Here is a 20,258-nt window from a genome sequence, read left to right on the forward strand (position 1 = left end):
ATTGTCAGTTTGTACTGCACCTGTAAAATCTGTCACTTAAATGCTGCAGATGAAGTCATGAGGACTTGAAAAGTCTCTTTCCTATCAGTGTCCCTCCTTTTAGTATGCTCCCTGTGGTTCTTTAAGCATAATACAGCTTGACTAATCTGATCAGCATCTTCTTATCTGCGCTAATGCCATCAGTGAAATTAGTAATTAATGTCAGTTCTGTCTTTGAAAATGGCATAGAGCAATGAAATATTAAATTGCGACAAGAATAGGAATATTAATGGCTCTCTTTTTGTCTGGTCGGGCCCTGCTGTGTTTTTATTTGATCTGTAACGCCATCACAGTGTCATCCATTTATCTTATTGAAATGCAAGTTCTTGGACAGCTGAAGCGGAGAGGGATTTACTTCTGGGTGGATAAAAGGTGGGTTTATGAGGGGAAAAAGTACATCAGAGATTAAAATCGCAGAACAATTTTACAGTGTTGGTAAATGCGTGCTCTCACAGCATGTGCAAAACGTTAATGAAAAATGCCTCTAATGTATGTGTTTTTTATATTATTCCAACCCTACAGTTACATTTACAGAGCATTCATGCAGTTGTGCAAACATACAGAGTGTGACCGTGAACTACTACAGATAAACCAAGAGTTACTTGGGATAAGAATCATGTCATTGATTAGTCTCTTAAACACCTAAAGCAAAAAAAAACTATTAGGGTTTAAGAAAGGCTCCACGATTCTATCTTTAAATAAGGGCAAGAGAAAATTCATCGACTTACCCCTGAGATGTACTTTCTTTGTACTTGATGGGTAAAAAAAAAAGGAATGGATTTACTATGGGCTGTACTTTGTTGAAATACTTTGTTGAAATACTTTGCTGTACTTTGGTGAATACACCACCTCCTATTTGCTGGTGATCCCATGCTCTCCACACCTGCATGGCCATTTCACCCACCTACGAGACTCTATGGGACTCATCAGAGCCAAACACCAATCAGCCCCAACATTACCACCACTGACAGGTGAAGTAAATACCATTGATCATCTCGTTACTATGGTAACTGTCATGGGTGAGATATACGAGGCAGCAAGTGGACAGTCAGTTCTTGAAGTCGATGTGTTGGAAGCAGAAAAAGTGGACTCACATTAAAATTCTGAACGACTTTGACAAGCACTGAATAGTGATGGGTAGATGACTGGATCCAAGCATCTCCACAACAGCAGGTGCTGTGGGATGTTCCAGGTATGCAGTGCTTAGTACCTACACTAAAAGTGGCCCAAGAAAGGATGAGCAGTGAATGGGCGGGAGGGTTATAGGTGCCTAAGAGATTGATGTGTGGGGGGAGCAATGTTCTGGCCTGTGTGAAAAGTACTGTAGCAAAGATTGCTGAAAACCTCAATGCTGGCAATGAAAAGAAAGGTGTCCGGACACAGTGCATCACATCTTGCCATGGGACTGTGTAGCTGCAGATCGGCCAGAGTGCTCACGGCGATTCCTGTCCGCCATCGAAAATGCCTACAATGAGCATGTGAGTGTCATACTAGGACCATGAAACAGTAGTGGAAGATCGCCCGATCTGAGGAACCATTGCCTACTGTGTGTCCGTCCTCTCGGGGACGAGATGGAAACAGAATGCAGTGTAGGGATAGGGCAAGACATCGGAAGCAGTGTGATGCTCTGGGCAATGGTCAGCTACGAAAGCTTGGGTCCTGGCATTCATGTGGATGTTACTTTCACACATACCACCTACATAAACATTGTTGCAGACCATGTACGATGCTTCAGTGGTCTCTATCAGCAGGATAAGGCGCCCTGACAGACTAAAAATACTGTTCAGGAAAGGTTTGAGGAACATGACAAAGAGTTCAAGGTGTTGACTCGACCTCCAAAATCCCCAGAACTCATCCTGCTCGAGCATCTGTGGAATATATTGGAAAAACAAGTCAGATCCATGGAATCCCCACATTGCATCTTACAGGCATTAAAGGATCTGCTGCAAAGGTCTTAATGTCTGATACCAAAGGACACCTTTTGGGGTCTAAAAGAGTCCATGTTTGGAAGAGTCAGAGATGTTTTGGCAGCACGAAGGTGAACCACTCAATATTATACAGGTGGTTTTAATGTTGTGGCTGAGCAGAGTTTTATGTCTTATTAACACATTGATGGTCTTGTAAACATCACAACTACATTTTTACATTTAGGAAATACCTCATCACGTTTTTTTTTTTTTTTTAAATATGACAGATGTGAAATGCACCAAATTACAAACTCAAACCAATCTAAAAAAAAACCTATTATATTATTAGCCAACTACTTTCAGCTGCTTCAATCATGCTTCACCAACACTGGCTAATTCACCCAACAGCTCCGCTACCAGCTAACTAATAATACCCAATCACATGAATGCAGGTGTGCATGGAGACTCTCACGTTTCACTCATGACTGCCCTCTCCATCACCGCAGCCTCCAACTCATGTGCAGTGTTTCTAATTTCAGGTTTATGCTTTGATTTCCTCATGGATTTTTTTTTTTTTTGCGAGCTTGCTCAAAGTGCAGCTCTTTTCCTGCCTAATCCTACTATAAAACTGTTTGTATTTAAATGATCCATTCCTAGAAGTGTTTCTGACTGAAGTAGGATTATTTTATCCCTCTAAAGCCCCCAAAGCAGGAACACAGGTGTTGTCACGTTATCTACCTGATTAGCAGAGTTTCTCTCTTGAGCCTTTGGGTGTGAGTGACCAGTCCTGTCTCTTAGCAACACCAGCTCCTAGAAATGAAATCTATGCTACAAAAGTGTTTTCCCAATTACATTCTGGTGACGAAGGTAACCACTGGCTAATGTTCAGAGGCAGCATTTAAATTATGCTTAAATCATGGCGTCATATCTGGACCTGTCTTTGTTCTCTTAGTAAGTCAATGCAGTCTGTCTTTGAGTATTGATTTCGGAAGTGTGTTCCTGAGGTGTACTTTCCATGTTCAACCCAGCAGCTCTAAGAAATTGTGTGCTCATAACGTTCTACTTTGTGAGCACAGAAATAACTCCAGCTTTGATGGCAGTAAAGGGGACTTCACACATCCAAACCAGGCAGAAGTTCTGTCAACTAAACCTGTCTTTGTTTCAAACTTTTTTTTCAAAATCAAAAACAATAAATTGTGAAGAGATTGTGGTCTTTCCAAGAACCGGGGGAGATACAAAGAAAAAACAACTAAGAATAGATTTGGGAACGGAGAAAGAGATAGCATGATTTAACACTAAAGTGAAGAGCTTCAAGAAATGAGTAATTATAATCGGTACAGCCGGGCCATTGTCTCCTGTTCTCACTTTTGTTATTCTTTGCAAAATGCACTGGAAGAGGACAGCTCTCGTGGAGAGAAAAAAAGATTTGATTATGTGATTAACTGAACAACATGAGACCTAAATCCTATCTCTGCTCAGTTATGTTGTACAACTCTTTGGTAAAAGGTCAGCGATGACACCGTTATTACCCTCAGCCTGTCACCACTGTAATTTCTCCTTTTAAGTATTGAGAGTAGACCTACGTGCAGTAATGCCTGACATTTTCTGCATAACAACAGCCATCTGCATGGATCCATGTATTATTGTACATGCAGCAAATGCTGTGGGCTAACCAATGAAGCAAGTGTGAAATGTATTTATGCTGATGACAGTCAGATATTCCAACCTCTGAAACCTGAAACTGTCTCCTCTGGAAATCCTTTCATGAACTGCTTGGCTGATGTTAAAATTTGGCTTTCTCAAAATTTTCTTACACTCAATGAAAGTAAAACAGACTGTGTTGCTTCATCCCTCTCGCTTTCCGGCAGTGTCACCTGATATACATATTTCATCTCGTCTTGGTTCTTTGGCACCCAACTACAAACCCCATGGAAGGAACCTGAGTGTTGTTTTTGATTCCTCTTTTAAATTAGACCTGCAGATTAAAATTGGTTGTCAAAATCAGCTTCTTTCAGTGCAGTTTTAGTTAAGGTCAAGGCCCTTCCTCTCCTTCACTCATCACTCATTTCTTACTTCGATATTGGACTATTGCAACTCTTTGTATGTTGGGATGGCTCAGACATGAATAGCCAGGCTGCAGTTGGTGTAGAACACTGCAGCCAGAGTCCTGACTGGTACACATTAGTGTGAGCACATTCCACCAATCTTTGAATCGTTACATTGCTTACCTTGCCAGTAGGATTTTACCGTTTGTGTGCAAGTGATTAAAAGGAGCAGCCCCGGCCTATCTGTCTGACCTGTTGCAGCCGTATATCCCATGTTGCTCGCCCAGGTCATTGCATCAGCAGCTCTTAGTTGTTTGCAGGTCTAAACTGACTACCAGGGCCAACCGGGTTTTCTCTGTTGCAGCTCCGAAACTTTGGAACAACCTCCTCCTAGACCTGGTCTTCAACCTCCCCATCAGTGTTCAAATCCCATTAACTGGCTTTTCCATATTAAGCCTCTTCAGTTATTATTCCTGCTCCCACATTCTCGTGTGTTTGCTTCAGTTTAATCTTGTTTTTATTATTTTATTTAATTATCTTTTTTGCTTATTTCCTGCTATGTTCAAGTTTCTCTGATTGTTTTAATTGTTTGATTACGTGCAGCACTTTGACCAACCTCTGCTGTGTTTACATGTGCTATATAAATACATTTTATCAGATTATATGACTAAATTTATCAGAGCGATCTGGTTACACATTTCCACGAGAGGGGGCTAATAATGTTAAGCTTAGTTTCACAGTTGTTGCATCCAACAGGGGATAAACTTTGGGTTAGTTTTGAAACTACTGAAGCAGCCTTTAACACATTGGGATTGATCACCATATGCAACAAAACTCCACCATCGCTGCAACTATATTTGAAAAACAAAACAAAAAAGCAAAACGCTTGACTTTAACGTCATATCACTTAGCCACCAACACTGGCTGCTGATTGGTCCGGCCTTCAGGGTAACTCTGCAAACGCTAATGCGAACATGGTTTCTAGACTATAATTAAAGTGAAGAAAACTGAAGCTATGAGCAATAGTAGATGCATAAACCTAATAAGAGACCTTCTCTGCATCACATCCCCTCTCTTTCCCCAGATTTCCTCTGATAAGCTGGTTTTGACTGTGTAGTGAAGCCAAAAATCCAATAAACACCTTTCAAAATGATAAACAAAACAAATGAATACTGAGAAATAATGCAAAACAAGAAAGTAAAAACAGCACTGATTGCAGAAATGTCCAATTAAAGTGTTTCTAATTTCAACTCCCTGGTGACAGTGAAACTCCATTAAGAACAGGATGCCTGAGCACATGTAATGAAATAAAAGAGAGGCAGGATGAGTATCAACCACAAACAGCGATCCTGCCCGTGTGTCTCTTCTCTCCTCTGAGCAATCACGCTCTCTCCTTTCATGCCATACTGCTCACAGTAATTTCATTTTAACATGATTCTAAGAGAAACAAGCCAAGGTCTACCGTGCTCCTTGTTATTCATGAGAACTCAACCTGCCATCTGTTATCGCAACTAAGTCTGTCAAAAACCAACCCAGATGTATTACCCTCTCTGCTGCATGGTGTCAGACACTTCTTCATAGATGCCCTATTGCAAACAGAATCATGTTACTAGCCTTAATGCTTTTTAAAGTGGTTTATGCCCGACATGCTCATACAAACCTCGTCAATTGTATATACTGTGCAGAACACTTACAAATCTGAATTGCTTTACAGGACACCTGGCATCAGACAGTACAAATGCAATCAATCCTAAAATGCAACAATTATATTGATCATTTAATTTCTCCTTCTTCCCCGAAACGTCAGAAATTAGTTGTCCGTACTCCAATACAGAGTCCTCCTTCTAATCTTAAATACTTAGAGCAGAGTTTCCAAACCACTCGGACCATGTACCACTATTTACCAAACATAATTTCCTAAGTACCACTGCAGATACTGACAATTTAATTAGAAAAATAAAATTCACTTATTTAACCATGCAATAACCTCAGAAAGGCTGAATAACAATAACAACAACAACAACAACACGAGACTCCTGTTTCAAAGTCTAATAATACATCTCTTTCCAGAAGAGGCACCACGCGGCGCAATTGCTGACTTCTTTCCAGCACTAAAAGGTTCGTCTAACCTGTCAGGTCCAGTGTTGTCACTTCTCTCTGCTGTTTTTAGGACCTTGTAGCCATTTAAAATTTCCACCCATCACCCAATCATGAGTGGGGAGTCTGAATAAAGCATAAACCGACAGTGACGTCACCCATTGGTTTGTGAACTGCCGTTCTGAAGCCTCGAGTTTGGATTTTGGCCGTCGCCATCTTGTTATTTTGGAGCCAAAAGTGACCATATTTGGACGAGCTGGAGAGGAGAGAGCGGTGAATCTGACTCGATCTGATTGGAAACCCGAGGACACAATGCTTGCCCACCTATAGCGGAAACCTGACTGCACCATAGGCCTGTCAATCAAATAGACACGCCCCCAAACATACCTCTTTTTGAGGTCTAAAATCAAATAAGAAGGAGTGACTTTAGTGAGTGACACCATAATGAATTGTGGAAAAAAATAATTGACTTTGTATTTAATCAGAGAAGTTAAATGGGAGCCTATGAAGCCAGAGACTTTTTAGAGCCATCCCCTATTGGCCCTCAGTGGTACTTCAGTTTAAGGCACTTCCGCATTGGCCTCATTTTTCACCCCGAAGCTACGTCCACATTTACAGTCTATGATCTGACCGTGACTGCATCAAGCTACCATTAGCATGATGCTATATCAGACATGATGCCAAAACACAGTCAAATTGTACAATATTTAAATGATACAACTTTTTTTTAATTTTCATTTGTAATGTAATAACTGTTGTAATAAAACCTAACAAAATTGACTTTATTTTAGAATTGGGCCAGTTGGAGTACATTCATTAGACTCTAACATACCACCAGTGGTACATGCATAGTTTGGGAATCACTGGTGTAGAGGATACATTTATACATCCATACCATACCATCCTGCAAGTTTATACAATTTCTTACCAAAAAGTGGCTCATGAGAGTTTGGGTAGGAGTGTTTGAGGTATGTTTCATCATTAATGCAGCTATGCTCACACTTGAGGTTGGCTTTTGATTTTTGCACATTAAAGAGTGCTCTGGGTTTATTTGCCTTTGGTTACATCATTGTTCAATATCCCACAAAATAAAAAACAGTACTCATGTTTGAGCATAACTAGAGATATACAGTAAAACACAGAGGTAAAAAAAAAAAAAAAAAAAAAAGAGATGGTGCTCAATATTATATCTATTTTATTGGTACAAAACAAATGTTCTTTTAAAGTCTACTGGAGTAGATGGGTTTACTGTCACTGACTGGAGAAAATTAGTCAGTGAAAAGATGAGAATGTGACCAGTGATCAAGCTTTTTGAGACAGTGATATCATCACAAAGTTTTGTATTTCTTTCTCTCCCCAGCCTCAGTCATGCTATATGACACACTTCCATTGTATTATTGTGTATCAGTTTTTTTTTTTACAAGGGTCCTTCTCACGGTTCACTGCTCGTTCTGACATCAGGTTTTTTCAGCTCCATCTGACTGTGCAGTCCGATCTGAAACCCAGAGGCAGCTTCTCCACTCTCTTGTTCTCACAGTCAGCTACTCCATCACCTAGTTATGCCCCCTTCAGCTCTTTCTCGCTCTCTCACTACAAATATGTTTTTAACACCAGAGCCCAGCCTCCAATCTTTCTAAAGGTATTTTCCTCTGCATCATATTTTACCATATTTACCATATTTACCAGCACAAATAGTCCCATGGTCTTGTGGTGGTAAGACTTCACCCCGTCAACAGCAGGGGCCTGAAAAGAGCGCAGCAGTGGCTCTGATGTACATGAGCCACTCTGTGGAGCAGACAGAAGACACGCCTTCGGTGAAGAAGAATGATGGGACACTGGGAACAATACTGGAACCTCATGCTTCTTGGCATGGTCTTGTGGCAAGACAAATGTGTTAGGTAACCGCCACTAACAGGGGTGAACAGGGGTGCACGTTAACCTCGGCCAGCAATTGTCTAGGTATTTTCGACTGCCAAGGGAAGCTGCCGTGGAAGGGCAAGTGTAATAGACTGAGCTTTCTTCACACCTCCCGCCCATTTTGGCACCAGCTTCTTCCAGATGACAGCTGGGAAGTCATTAGCAAACTACCACATTCTTCAAAACACAGACGGACCTCTTTCACTCTGTGTGCAAAGATACAGCTGCTCAATGTCGGAAAGGGTTTCTGGGGACAGCTGCTTGCCTCTAAACAATATGAAAATGATCAGCTACTTCTGCACATCCAGTCTTATCAATTGCAAGTCTGATGCAGCAGTTTCTCTCAAATAGATCTTGTGTTTGTCATGATGATGCAAAAACTTCCTCAGTGAAAACATAAAATCACAATCCCCCGGATATACATTATATACCTGAGTATTTAGAGCAAATCTTCATTATTGTTGTTGTTTCTACTGCCAAGTAGCATTATGCAACATTTCTGGCACTGCCTTTGAATTCATAAAAAGGTAGGCTATTGCAGACATGAGAACTAGGAATCTTAAAGCCAGTAAGAATAATTCACACGTGGACATAAACGAGCATTACACATATTTCAAGGAAAAATAAAAATGTTGCCTTTTATTTTTGACTGGACCAAAAGAGGGATCTGCCCTGTAAACACGAATGTCAGTTACTGACTGATGGTCGGTGAGAGGTTGGATCAGCCGGAGGAAGGCACGCACTAAACCCTGTGCTGCTGTGATTGGTTGTTTCACTGTCAATCAACTGGTCCCTAATCTAACCTAAGTTAAACCTAGTGCTGTTAAATGGAAAAAACCCATTCAGTGCTTTCACACCGATATTACTGTCATGTTTTCACATGATTGATTTTTTACAATTTCAAAGTCAGCTGCAGGAATATATGTCACACATTTTACAGGTCCATTTGGAGATCAATACACCCCTCATACATGTTGACATGTCAGGACAGGAGAACCACAGGTGCAGGTCATTATTAACCGTTTTAATGCCCTCATTCCATGAATACTAGTTCCACAGGCACATAGTGTAAACCTGCTCACTAGATATCCTTGGACACGTAAATTGAACTCGCAGCCATCAAAACAAACACTGACTTGTGGATTTGACTTATCCATCTTATTGTCAGCAAGGTGCGAAGAGAGTGACAGATCATTTTAAACGTGCCCTCTACCTTGACAGGACACCATAGTGGGTGAAGATCCACAGCTGTCACAGCTGTAGTATACCTGTATACTACAGACTTGTCAGCATTTTGATGCTTTCTCATATCCAAACTGACATTAATGTTTAATTCTTTCATCACGGAAAGCCAAAACTTCCTTTCCTCATCACTCAGTGTGATAAGTGAGACGCTCTCCTTTTCTTTTTGTTTTTTCATCAGCGGTTGGTAACTAGTATATTAGGTGCTTTACTGCCACCTTCTGCTCCACAGTGTGGACAAGAGATTAAATCCTACCCATTAATCCAGTCTGTCCAGTAAAAATAAATCCTACAGCTCAACCCACTTTCATTTAAATTTTAATGCCGAGCTCCTGAACTCCATATTTCCTCAGTTCTTCCTATGTGTTTTTTCTTGACCATATAAAGTGCACTGATTGCACGAGTTACAGCCTCCTCAACCTGACCACATGGACATGATGTCCACACCAAGTGTGTGCTGTTTCAAATGAAAAGACTGAGCCTTATTCTGTTACAAATGCCTCCTTCTTTCCAAACCTGCCTTTATTTCTTACTGCTGAATTCACTTTGCTATTTAATCTGTGCAGAAACTGACCCTTTGATTCAGCACTCCACCTCCCTTGCTATCACCTTGACCTCTGATTTGCTCAATGGGACATGTAAACCTATGGTGTCTGTATGTAAAGCTTGTTTTGCTGATCTGTCCACCTACTCCTTCTCCCTCAGACCTACATGTGCAGGAACCCACATGAACCCAATTAACATACCTTGTTGGATGAGTCTGAACAGAATTCCTCGCCAATATGAGTTGAAGGATCTGAGGCTCTTAAAAACTGGATGGAAATCATAGATTAAATATTTCCTGGTTGTTCTCCTCTATCCGTTGCAGAGCCACAAGTCCTGCCAGCCTCTCCACTGAGTAGACTCCAAGATAATTGGGACTTGACTTTATTCCAAGAACTTTCATGTCTGGGACTGAAAAAAAACAAAACACACTACTTGTTTGCAATCAGACAGCTTTGAAATATTCAAAGGCCTCTCTCCAGTTGATCTACTCAGTAGTTGTGTCTGCTTTAGTGGATTAACCATTCTCTTCCTGAACTGATCACCAAACCTCATCATGGATTTAATATTTTCTAGACTCTACCGTTCAGATTCTTCCAAACTTCTCATTTCCCTCCATTATTTCTTGCTTCTTTCCAACCTTGCCCTGAGATTGTCCATTTGCCCTCCCACTTCCAAACTTCCATCCATTACATTTGTAAACTGTTTCTTATCCATTCATGGAATAGCTATGACTCACCGGTCTTAATTTACTACTCGGCACCGAGGTCTACACACTCCTATCCCGCGTCCAACTTTGTTCGCCACTTTTTCGTTGTTGGCTGTCAGGTCTCTCTCTTTCTTGACGTCTGTCAGCTGTTCGACACTTGTTGCCGCCATTATTTGTGTTTCTGGCACGTCACTGGCACATGACGCGCATGCGCGGGTTGTCGGCAGGTCAGAAAACGTAATAAATGGAAGTCAGCAGCAATGTTTGGGTTCTCCGCATTTACTCCAGCTAGAATAACCAAGTGTATGAAAACCGCGATAAGCGTTTATTCTGATTTATGAAATCGTGATTTTATGCATATGCAAACACAAAACTGGAAAAAAAATAATTAAAAAAAAATGTATATATATATAACCGGAATAAAAGTACAAGTAAACACACTCTTTGAGGTTAATTGATACCTCTTGACACTACCTGCTGTGACTAGTGAACATGGCTGCTATGGAGAGGACGTGTTGCTATTCCACAGCAAGTATACAAGTTACAGCTGTCACAGGACACCGCTACATCTTCCTGCGGACTTGGCAAAGTAACGATATTGGTAAGTTGCTTTTTTTTTTTTTAATTGTAAGGGTGTAACGAAAATACTGACCTACGAAGCAAAACAGGAAAGGCCACAGTAAGTTGTGCAAAGTAATGCCTAGAAAGTTCACAGGTGAAAGTTATGTTTATTTGCTGATACTAACCATATGACGCCGTATTGTTCATTCAATGTTAAACGGCAGTTGGGTCCATTGTTCATACAGTTCACACTGAACTCGACAATATCCACCTATTAGGCTATCTATGTAATGAAGGGCCAGTAAGTTTGTCATATTGGCAACTGCTCCACATCCCACATTGATATTGCGTCTTCATCAGTGCCCGTCTCTAGTTAAGTGTTCACTTGGCCCTGCATAGCCACAGACACGGCTCCGTCTCAAAGAGTGCTTGGGTCTGAGATTTGTACAGAAAGGAAAAAAAAAAATCATATTGAATTGCCAAGTAATACAAGGTCTGCTCGTCCAGAAATGATATAGGCCTCATACAGTTAGGCTTTAAATGTCATAGGTCTAATACATATGGATTTATAGTTTCAGAACCATTCTGCTGTTAACACAAAGCTGAAAATAATGTAACTCAAAGATACACACATTACAGATAGCCTATATATTGTTTAATGTGTTCAGGGAAAAGTCCTAAAAGATGATCGTTTTGTTTGTATTTTGTTTAGATTATTCTCGACATCTTTCTTGAGGCCTAAAACCGGCTTTAAAAACAGTTAGACTGTAGTCATGTGGAATATCCACCAGAGAGCAGCAAAATACAACGTTTCATCATCACACTACGAAGTGGTGTTAGACGGTTCTCTGCTGACAGGTTTTTTTTTTTTTTTTTAGCATGGCACTGTTTTGGTTGTGTTTTTAGGAATGCGGTGTTGTGAGTAAATATTTTTTGTTTACCTACAAACAAAACCAAATGCAACAGTCATAGTTCAGACTGGTTTTCATGTGATGACATATCTTCTCATTCATTGTCCTGTAGGAGTGCATTTGGTTGAACATGAGCAAATATCTCTTTAATAACTGAAGTTAAAACTGAATAATCTGCACAAGCAAGAAAAGGTAGTGCCGTCATGACAGTCTCTCCATTATTTTCTGTTTACAAGAACCTGTGGACAGTACAGTGTTATAAAGGAACAGGAAATCAAAGCTGTAGATTCACAAACTACTGCTTATCCTCAGTTGTCTACTTGCACATATACTGTTTCCTTTTAGCCATACAGCTTTGTGTAGCAGTGACTGGTGCAGCAATTGTTTTAAGGATAAGGATAAAAAGTTGGCAGCAGTAAATTAGAATCCACTTTCACTTTGTTTGGCGGTAACCTGTCTTTCAGGCATTACTGAATTTGATTAAACCAAAATATATAGCTTATCTGTCACAGTTTGAGTTACTAACTTGGCCAAGAAAGTAAAAAATTCAGGAGGAAGCTTGTGATTGAAGGAAGTATGTTTCACGTTTCAAAGCAGATTAGAGATGATATCAGAGGTTTTATCAAAGCTTCAGAATGCATGTGGATATAAAACCATCAAGCTCTGATTTGATTAGAAAGACCTTTTTAGCTGCATGTCAGCGCTGCCACGTTGCAAAAACCCATTTAACAGTCAGAAATAAAGTTTTGCAGATCTAAGTGGTGTAAAAAAAAAAAGACAGTCTAACCCACTTTGATCAACTTCTGCATCCTAAAAAAAAAAGAGATTCCATACAGATACAGGTCGACATGCAGATTCCGCTTTCTGCTGTGAGTCTGAATCCGTTTGTACTACCATGTTAAACAGTTTCTTTTTAGGGGCAGAGATGTATAGTAAATTACCTTCACTCGGATGAAAAATGTTCAGTGAAGCAGCTTTTGTGGAAACGGACACAACTTCCCTGGTGAATATTGTGGGTTCTAAGAACTGCCAATGAACACTGAGTGTCTCCAATTTGACCATAACCAATGACAATTTTCATTATGGCAGGGAGAATGTCATCTTCAAGTATAAAATCTAAAATCATGTATGCGTCGCTAATTGTTAATCCAGCCTGTTTATATTATAAACAAAAGTTTAAAGCTAAATGAGTGTAAATTAGATCAAATCTATCTGAGTGCAGTCATTTCCCATCGTTTATAGCCAAGAAATTGTCTCGTGGGTATTGTGGCCGTTGCTTATTCTTATTTTCTACACTAGGTGGGGCTATCACACTGGCTTTTCACCTCAAGTCCATGACCTCTGATTAAATAATGGTTTCAAATTTAATCTGTGTAACATATTAGCTCTCGATTTTATTTAGAAGGCTCATAAATAGATCTCTTTAATCTCACTCCATTCAGCCCTCTTTCGTGAAGCTTGCAGATGATTTGTCAACACATCAAAGCGTAATTATTTTACATTTTTCTCATTGACTAGCTGCAAAAGAGGCTATAATTAATCAAAGCCAGATCAGATGCAAAATATTGAACTCATTTATACGGACAGAATTTGTGTTGTTTTAATTGAGAATAATAAAATCGAATCGCTTAAGAACAACATTTAAAACTTATGCGTGTGTGCCTGTATGCGCTGGGATTGCTGGAGTGTGACCCGGGATTAGTCGGAGTGTACGGGACATGATGTAGGAGCTCCAGACCGCGCTGGTGTGTTTGCAGTGGTAATTCTGAACACTGGGAAGTGAAATTTGCAATCACCAGGGCGTTGGTGGTGATAGAGTAAAGCTAACGGGAGAGAGAGAGCAGCGCGGAGAGTGGGAGCAGATACTTGGTAACGCATCACAGCAGGACAGGCTATCGAAACTAAAGGCGCTCAGCCAGCGACGGACACGGACGAGGAAGGTAGGACAATATGATAATGACCTGATCAGACACTAAGCACAGTTTGAAGAATGACTGCGGCAGAGAAGAGGTTTTCATATAAAGCTCATGTTTTTCCTTGTGTAGTGTAGCATTCATGCCCAATGTAGCTCTGTGCGTAATTCATGACTTTTACGCACACTAATAGTTCTTTTACTTTGTCATTTGGTTCAAGTGTTTCGTGTTGTCCTTTGAATTTGCGGATTGGAAGAGTCTTGGAAGTAGTTGATTGATGATTTTAATATCTTGATGTGTTACCAGTCTAATAGGAGGACCGCTTTGATTGCTGTCCAATCGCATCTGCGACCACTTCTTTCAAGTTATGTCGTTTTCTATAATGATTTCCTCCAACTGTTGCTGTCAGTTCATCAAAGGTGATTTTGTCAGACTAACTAAAGAGTCAAGTTAATGTGAGACTGTGTGCATGCTTGCACAGAGGTGTCAGGTGTACAGTGTTATCTCCGGTAGCCTTGACGACTGTGGAGGTGCCTGCTGGGAAGCGCCTCGGTGCCCACTTATTTATTCATGTGTCACCTGAACACGGCAGCGACGCAACGCCAGGTTGAAGGGGAACACCGGGAATTTAACTAATGTCAGTTAATATTTTAATATAGCACCTTCTTGTACCTCAACGGTATATATACTGGCTATTGACTAGCCTGTTTCATGTATGGCCCGATGTAGTATTCATGCTGGATGTGATTCATATACATCTGATGCACCTTTGCATTTGCAGTGCAGGTTATGGTGATCTTTCAGGAGTTTTTTTTTATCCCCATGTCTGACTGCTCCTATTCACTCAGATACAATATAAGTTTGGATGGTATTATGGATTTTGATGTGTCCAATATTTACAAGCAGTGAAGGCAAATTTAATACATTTATATTTTAATATGCAAATAAACATTAAACCATTGTAATAATTCTGTAAGTAAACATCATTTTAGTGTTCAGTAGTTGCCAGGTGCAATAAATGACACTTTTGATAAATATATTAGAACATTTTTAAAATGCAATTATACATAAAACATAGGAGCAGCAATTCAGTCATTGCTTTTGTTTGGCCTTGAGTATGCTCCATATTATGGCACAACATGACACATGATCAAGGCTAATGTAGAAATATTGTATTGACTCCATGCTATCAGATCAAACAGTGCAAACACTGATGTACTTCTGATGGGCTTTTCAGCATCTGATTCTTTGACATTAAAGCGGTGACCAAGCTTCCTCTGTCTCTGAGGACATGCTGTCACAACTCCTGTTGTGATGCAGTGCATTGGAATTTTGGCCCTAGTATTCCAATATTGCAGGGTTGCTCTCATGCTCACTGTAGTTGACCAGTGTTTCGTCTATTGTCTACTATGTGTTTAAAGTGTACTATAGCAATGTGTATGGTGTAAGTCTTTTAAAGTGATTGCTAGTATACCCTCTCAATGTTCAAAGACTCTGCTGTTCTTTATTATGTATGTGATAAGCTGGAGAGAAACTGCTTCAGTTTTTCATGCATTATGTTGGGAAAGCACGCCTCTGACAGTTGCCCTTTCTGAGTCTCTTGTCACTCTAAATTCATTCAGAATACAAGAAGGAAGAAAAAAAAATACTGAAGTGGAGAGTCCAAATCTGACAGACACCTTGACTGACAGGCTCAAATGAAACCCAATATGAAGGATAGAGGAATAAATTGCAGATACAGTGACTCTACTGGACTATTGTGAGGTCTCAGACAGGAAGCAGAGCAATGTTTGAGGACAAGAAAGGATGGCAGTACTGTAAAATTGAAGAATGGTAAACTTGTATAAATAGGAAAAGGATGACAACGGACTGTAGAGTGTGGAAAAGTGATGGATATTAAAATGAAGCATCTCATTTTGTCCCGTGGTGTTGGCATAATTGTTGTAGCTTAGCCAGTCTGGAAATTGTGAGTGCAACCACTGGGAAAGGTTTGCCGTTAATTACCAGGTGTGAAAGCATCTGAACAGCCTGTGTACCTGCTCTTGAGTAACTATTAGGGCATGGCTCATGCATGTTATTTGTATGTGTTGTTTAATTTATAATATAGATTCCTAGTGGACAGGGTTGAACTTGACAGCAATAGTTTTTACTGAAATATCAATACATATTGTTGTAGTTTGAGCACAATGTTTACTGTGTGACAGCTGTTGGCACAGAAGTCACAGACGAGACCTTAAATGTTTTTTTCCTGTTCCGTTTCGGCATCATTCTTTGTACTTGCGATTATGATCATTGTACACTTCCCACTTTTCCCATTCCTGCCCGCCGCTCCCTTGGTCCGGCTGTGTGTGGTCATTAAGTCAGCAAAGGCAGTCGGGCAGAACTGAAGACAACAGGATGGAGAAGAGGGGTGGGCTGAGAAGATGATTTGGCTCAGACAGTTTTTTGTTCTTTTTAGGTGAGCCGTCAGTTCCGGCATGTTGCCGTCCTTATATGGATGTGAAGCCGTGCTTCTCTGAATTTGTACTGGCATACACGAGGCTCACATTAGATCTGATCATTGACAGCACCTTTTTAGGGAAGATGACAGCTTAAATAGTTGGTAGTAAACCCAACCATCCGCAATAATCCTATTGTAGTCTATTGCTACTAATCCCTGTCTCCCTATATTGATTCATTATTGTGCAAGTGTGAAACCATTATGAAGGAATTTTGAAAATGAAATTTCTGGAAGGAATGGCTTGAAGCTTTTAAATTGTCACTGTGAAAACATGGGGGATTCATATATAAGCCAGTGGTGTTTACCATATCGAAATACATTCTCCCCTGGAAATAAACCGTGCCATGTAAAACAAACAAAACAGCAATTTAATGGCAGCTTTGTTGTGTGACAAATCCTTGTTGCTGCTATTTACGCCTGGAACGCTGCCCTGAAGTGGGGCTGAAACAGCATGGAGAGACATAACGGGAGGAGAGACAGTGAGAGCGAAGTAAGATGGGAGCCAGAGCTGAATGAAGAGAGAGGTGAAGTGTTGAGAAGCAAAGGTCATCTGTGTTGGAGAGGAGCTACTAAATGATGTGTTTGGATCTTTCAACCAGAAAAGAAACAGTCAGCTGTTGGCAGAGTAGCATGACTGCATCCTAACAAAGAAAGAGACAAAAGGAGATGAATGAGTCTCTACAGGCTATCGGCTGGCCTCTGACACAGCTGTCTGTGTTTATGTTGTCTGATATACACACAGGCCTCTGCTCGGACAGCTTTACCAAACTCATAGCAGCGGATAATGGCCAAGTGAAAGGAAAGCCTGGCGAAGAAACAGGCATGTTAAGACTGACATCAAATCTGGGGAAGAGGCACTTAGTTCACATTATGGAAGATTTTTATTTTATTTAGCTTCATTGCATTAGAGTTAGAAAAAAAATAAAAAAGTGCAGGTTGGTGGAGAATTGAGGCAAATGTCTTGAATATTGAGATGAATAGCCGTCTAATGCTGTGATTACAGTATCGGTAGTGTTTCTCATCGTCTCACTAAAAGTGTCACAGGCTGTATACACGGTGTACACGACTGAAGATTAAAACATTGTGATTCAATAGAATAAAAGTAGAACAGACAATGAGATGGTCATGGCAGCCTATTGATCAGTTCTTTCTTTTTTTCAGCTGATGGATGACAGGAAAAAGTCAAGGAGTGTATCATTATGCTCTCACCACAGTTTCTCCCCCAAAAGCCTGAAAAGAGTTTTGTCAGTCTGCACTCAGGGAAAAAGGAGGCAGCAGCATCACATGGTTCTACACTTTTTTTCTGCTGCAAGTCTGTGTAGTTTCTGAATCTTGCGTCTTCTGAGACAACTGGCTGTAATGTTTTTTTTTCTTCTCAATTCCATTTCTGAATTGATTCTGTATATCATTTTACATTTTGTTTAGCAGTATATGTTTTATAATCTATAATCTGTTCTTATTTCTCTTAGCAAATTAATATAAAACTAATTCTTTCAGAAACATTCTCATCACAGTTTGCTATTATGAAAAATTCTGACACACAAGAACCATAAAAGGCAGCTTACCTGTCACGTTAGAAATTCAGCTAGAGGAGCCTGAACAATGATTCATTATTATGATTTATTCTCAACTTTAAATATGAAATTTCATAATAAATATTTGATCATTTTTATCTTTTGGGGATATTTGTTGTCTTAAACACATTAAGCACCAATTACTTCTTTTTTTTATATCAGTACTGTATTGGTGAGAGTTGGAATAGGAATTTATTTGAACTAATTCTAATTCTCCTCTTTAGATCCAGTTAACGTTAATTAACTCCCTCCTCTGTCACTCGCGCACACAGAACACACATAAAGGCATTGGTCAGCGCAGGGCAGTGTGTGTGTGTGAGTTGTGCCTGCTCAAGCATTTTGTGACATGGTGCTGTAATGTGGCGCCTCGCAGTGCTCCCCTCCTGTTCAGGATAATTACCGTCTCCTCAGGTTCTGTGTAAGATGCTCCCTCCCTCTGACAGTGTTTTGCAAAGCACTACTGTCAGTCCATACAGGATCAAAGAAGACGCATGCAACATCTCCACTGGAAGAAGTTGTCTTGGCATGTGTCCTGTAGTCCCCCATATCTTCTTTTTCTTCCCCTTCCTGGCGAGAAGTTAGTGATCTTTTATTGAAGGGAGGCTTCAGTCCAGCTCCTTTCTGACAAAGCCAATCAGCAGGGACCTGCTTCAGTTCTGCTGAGATGGAAGCTGGATGTCATGTTTTCCACTTTATTAACATAGAAGTGATTAAGTGATTTTTGGGATTTGCAAAACATTGTGAAACATGAAGGTCTGCTCATATTGTACTTTAAAACTCTGAGGTTTGGTCACTGGTGTGCAAGTAAATCTCCACCAGTGCTTTATGAAGGAACATAATGATACAATTGGCCCATATGTGCCATTTATGAGCCTTCTGTTTAAGTAGTTTGATCCAACTAAATGTGCTAATTCCTGTTATTACTGGATCCCTGTGTTGTTGTTCAGGAGAAATCATTGTTTGACTGTTGTCTTGAATTTCTTTGACCCGATCAACAGTCAATTCGCAATCGGAAGAGTTCAGTGCCAGTTTGATTATCATTTCTACTCAGATGGCGTCCCGTTTGCACTGCATTCTTGTCATGTGGGTGTGAGGTTTGCCGAGTAAGGCTTTCAGAGAGTCATGTCTTGTTGGAGATGAAGAGATCAGAAGGGCGGGAAGGAAGACATTACTCAGCTCACCAGAGCAGTGCTGTCTCTCCTTCCTCCCTGACAAAGCCAAATGTATGCTAATCTGTCTGTGATCACTGTGCTAATGAGTGATGGCTTTTTTATGAGGACCGAGGGCGGGCAGACATCTCGCATTGATTTGCTGGGATAATCCAGATTTGGCTGTCGGCTGAGGCCCACCATTGCCCTCTGAGAGCGGTGCCTTTCAGGTTAAAGCAAGTCAGACACAATCGCCATGTAATCAATAATATTGAGTGCTGTAAGCCAGGAGATACAGCCATGTGGGCAGGCAGGCCTCTTTGGACAAAACACATTGGGTCCAGATATTACTCTTCTCTTTACACTGTCGTAATCACATATTACTGTTGGGTAAACTAAAGGGCTTCAACTCATTACATAGACCTGGATCTCAGCCACTCTAAATCTTTGCTCAGTTGGAGATGTATGTGGTCCTAACAGTCATTTGAGGGCTGGAGAATCTTGGGCATGTTGGCAAGTAGTACAGCTTTAAAAACGGTGGCTTTGATTTTATGGTTTTCAAATGCCTTCTGCTTAGCTGTGAAAAACTCAACATACTGTAGTGGCAGGTGAATGATAACTCTTGTTGCCACAGCAAAAAAGTCTCAAGAGTAGTCCTATTTGAAACAAAATGAGTTTAGATAAAATATTATTTATATTACCCATAACATGACTACTCAACAAATCTATTGCCCATAAAAAAAAAATCTAATTGTTCTGTTGACATTTTACATCAAAACACAGGAGACATAACTATCTGGCAAAGCTTAGCACAAAGAAAAGCTGTTTGAAATGACTACAGAATACATATGTCATTGAACAAGCTGTGTGGTGAATCCAAAAACAAGAGACATGAGCCAGTTAAGATGAAAACTAGAACAGAGAAGACAAAAAGGAGAGAGATGACTAAAAAGTCAAAATCAAGAAAAACAAGACAAACTGGCAAACGTTTGGGTAGCGTGAGAGGCTGGTTAAAGAAATATGGGAGTGAGCAGAAGATGAGCAGTGACTCTGACAGAGTTGGGGAGGGGGTCTCTCCAAAAGGTTGATAGGTCTGTTTACGTATTTGAAGATTTGAAAAACCTAAATATTAGTTTGGTCAAAAATTACAAA

The 20,258-nt window shown here is 40.3% G+C and overlaps 1 protein-coding gene across 1 annotated transcript in view; it reads left to right on the plus strand.

Moving 5' to 3' along the window:
- Nucleotides 1–13,838: 13,838 nt before the first annotated feature.
- cdh23 (cadherin-related 23) overlaps nt 13,839–20,258 on the plus strand; it is a 174,569-nt gene continuing 168,149 nt past the window's right edge. The window contains exon 1 of the mRNA XM_069145115.1: nt 13,839–13,911. The gene's annotated coding sequence lies outside the window, so the exon portion shown is untranslated. The remainder of the gene's footprint in view (nt 13,912–20,258) is intronic.

Source organism: Embiotoca jacksoni, unplaced genomic scaffold (assembly GCF_022577435.1).
Source record: "Embiotoca jacksoni isolate LCO1_2020_lvr unplaced genomic scaffold, fEmbJac1.0.p SCAF_12, whole genome shotgun sequence".
Taxonomy (NCBI): Eukaryota; Metazoa; Chordata; class Actinopteri; family Embiotocidae; genus Embiotoca; species Embiotoca jacksoni.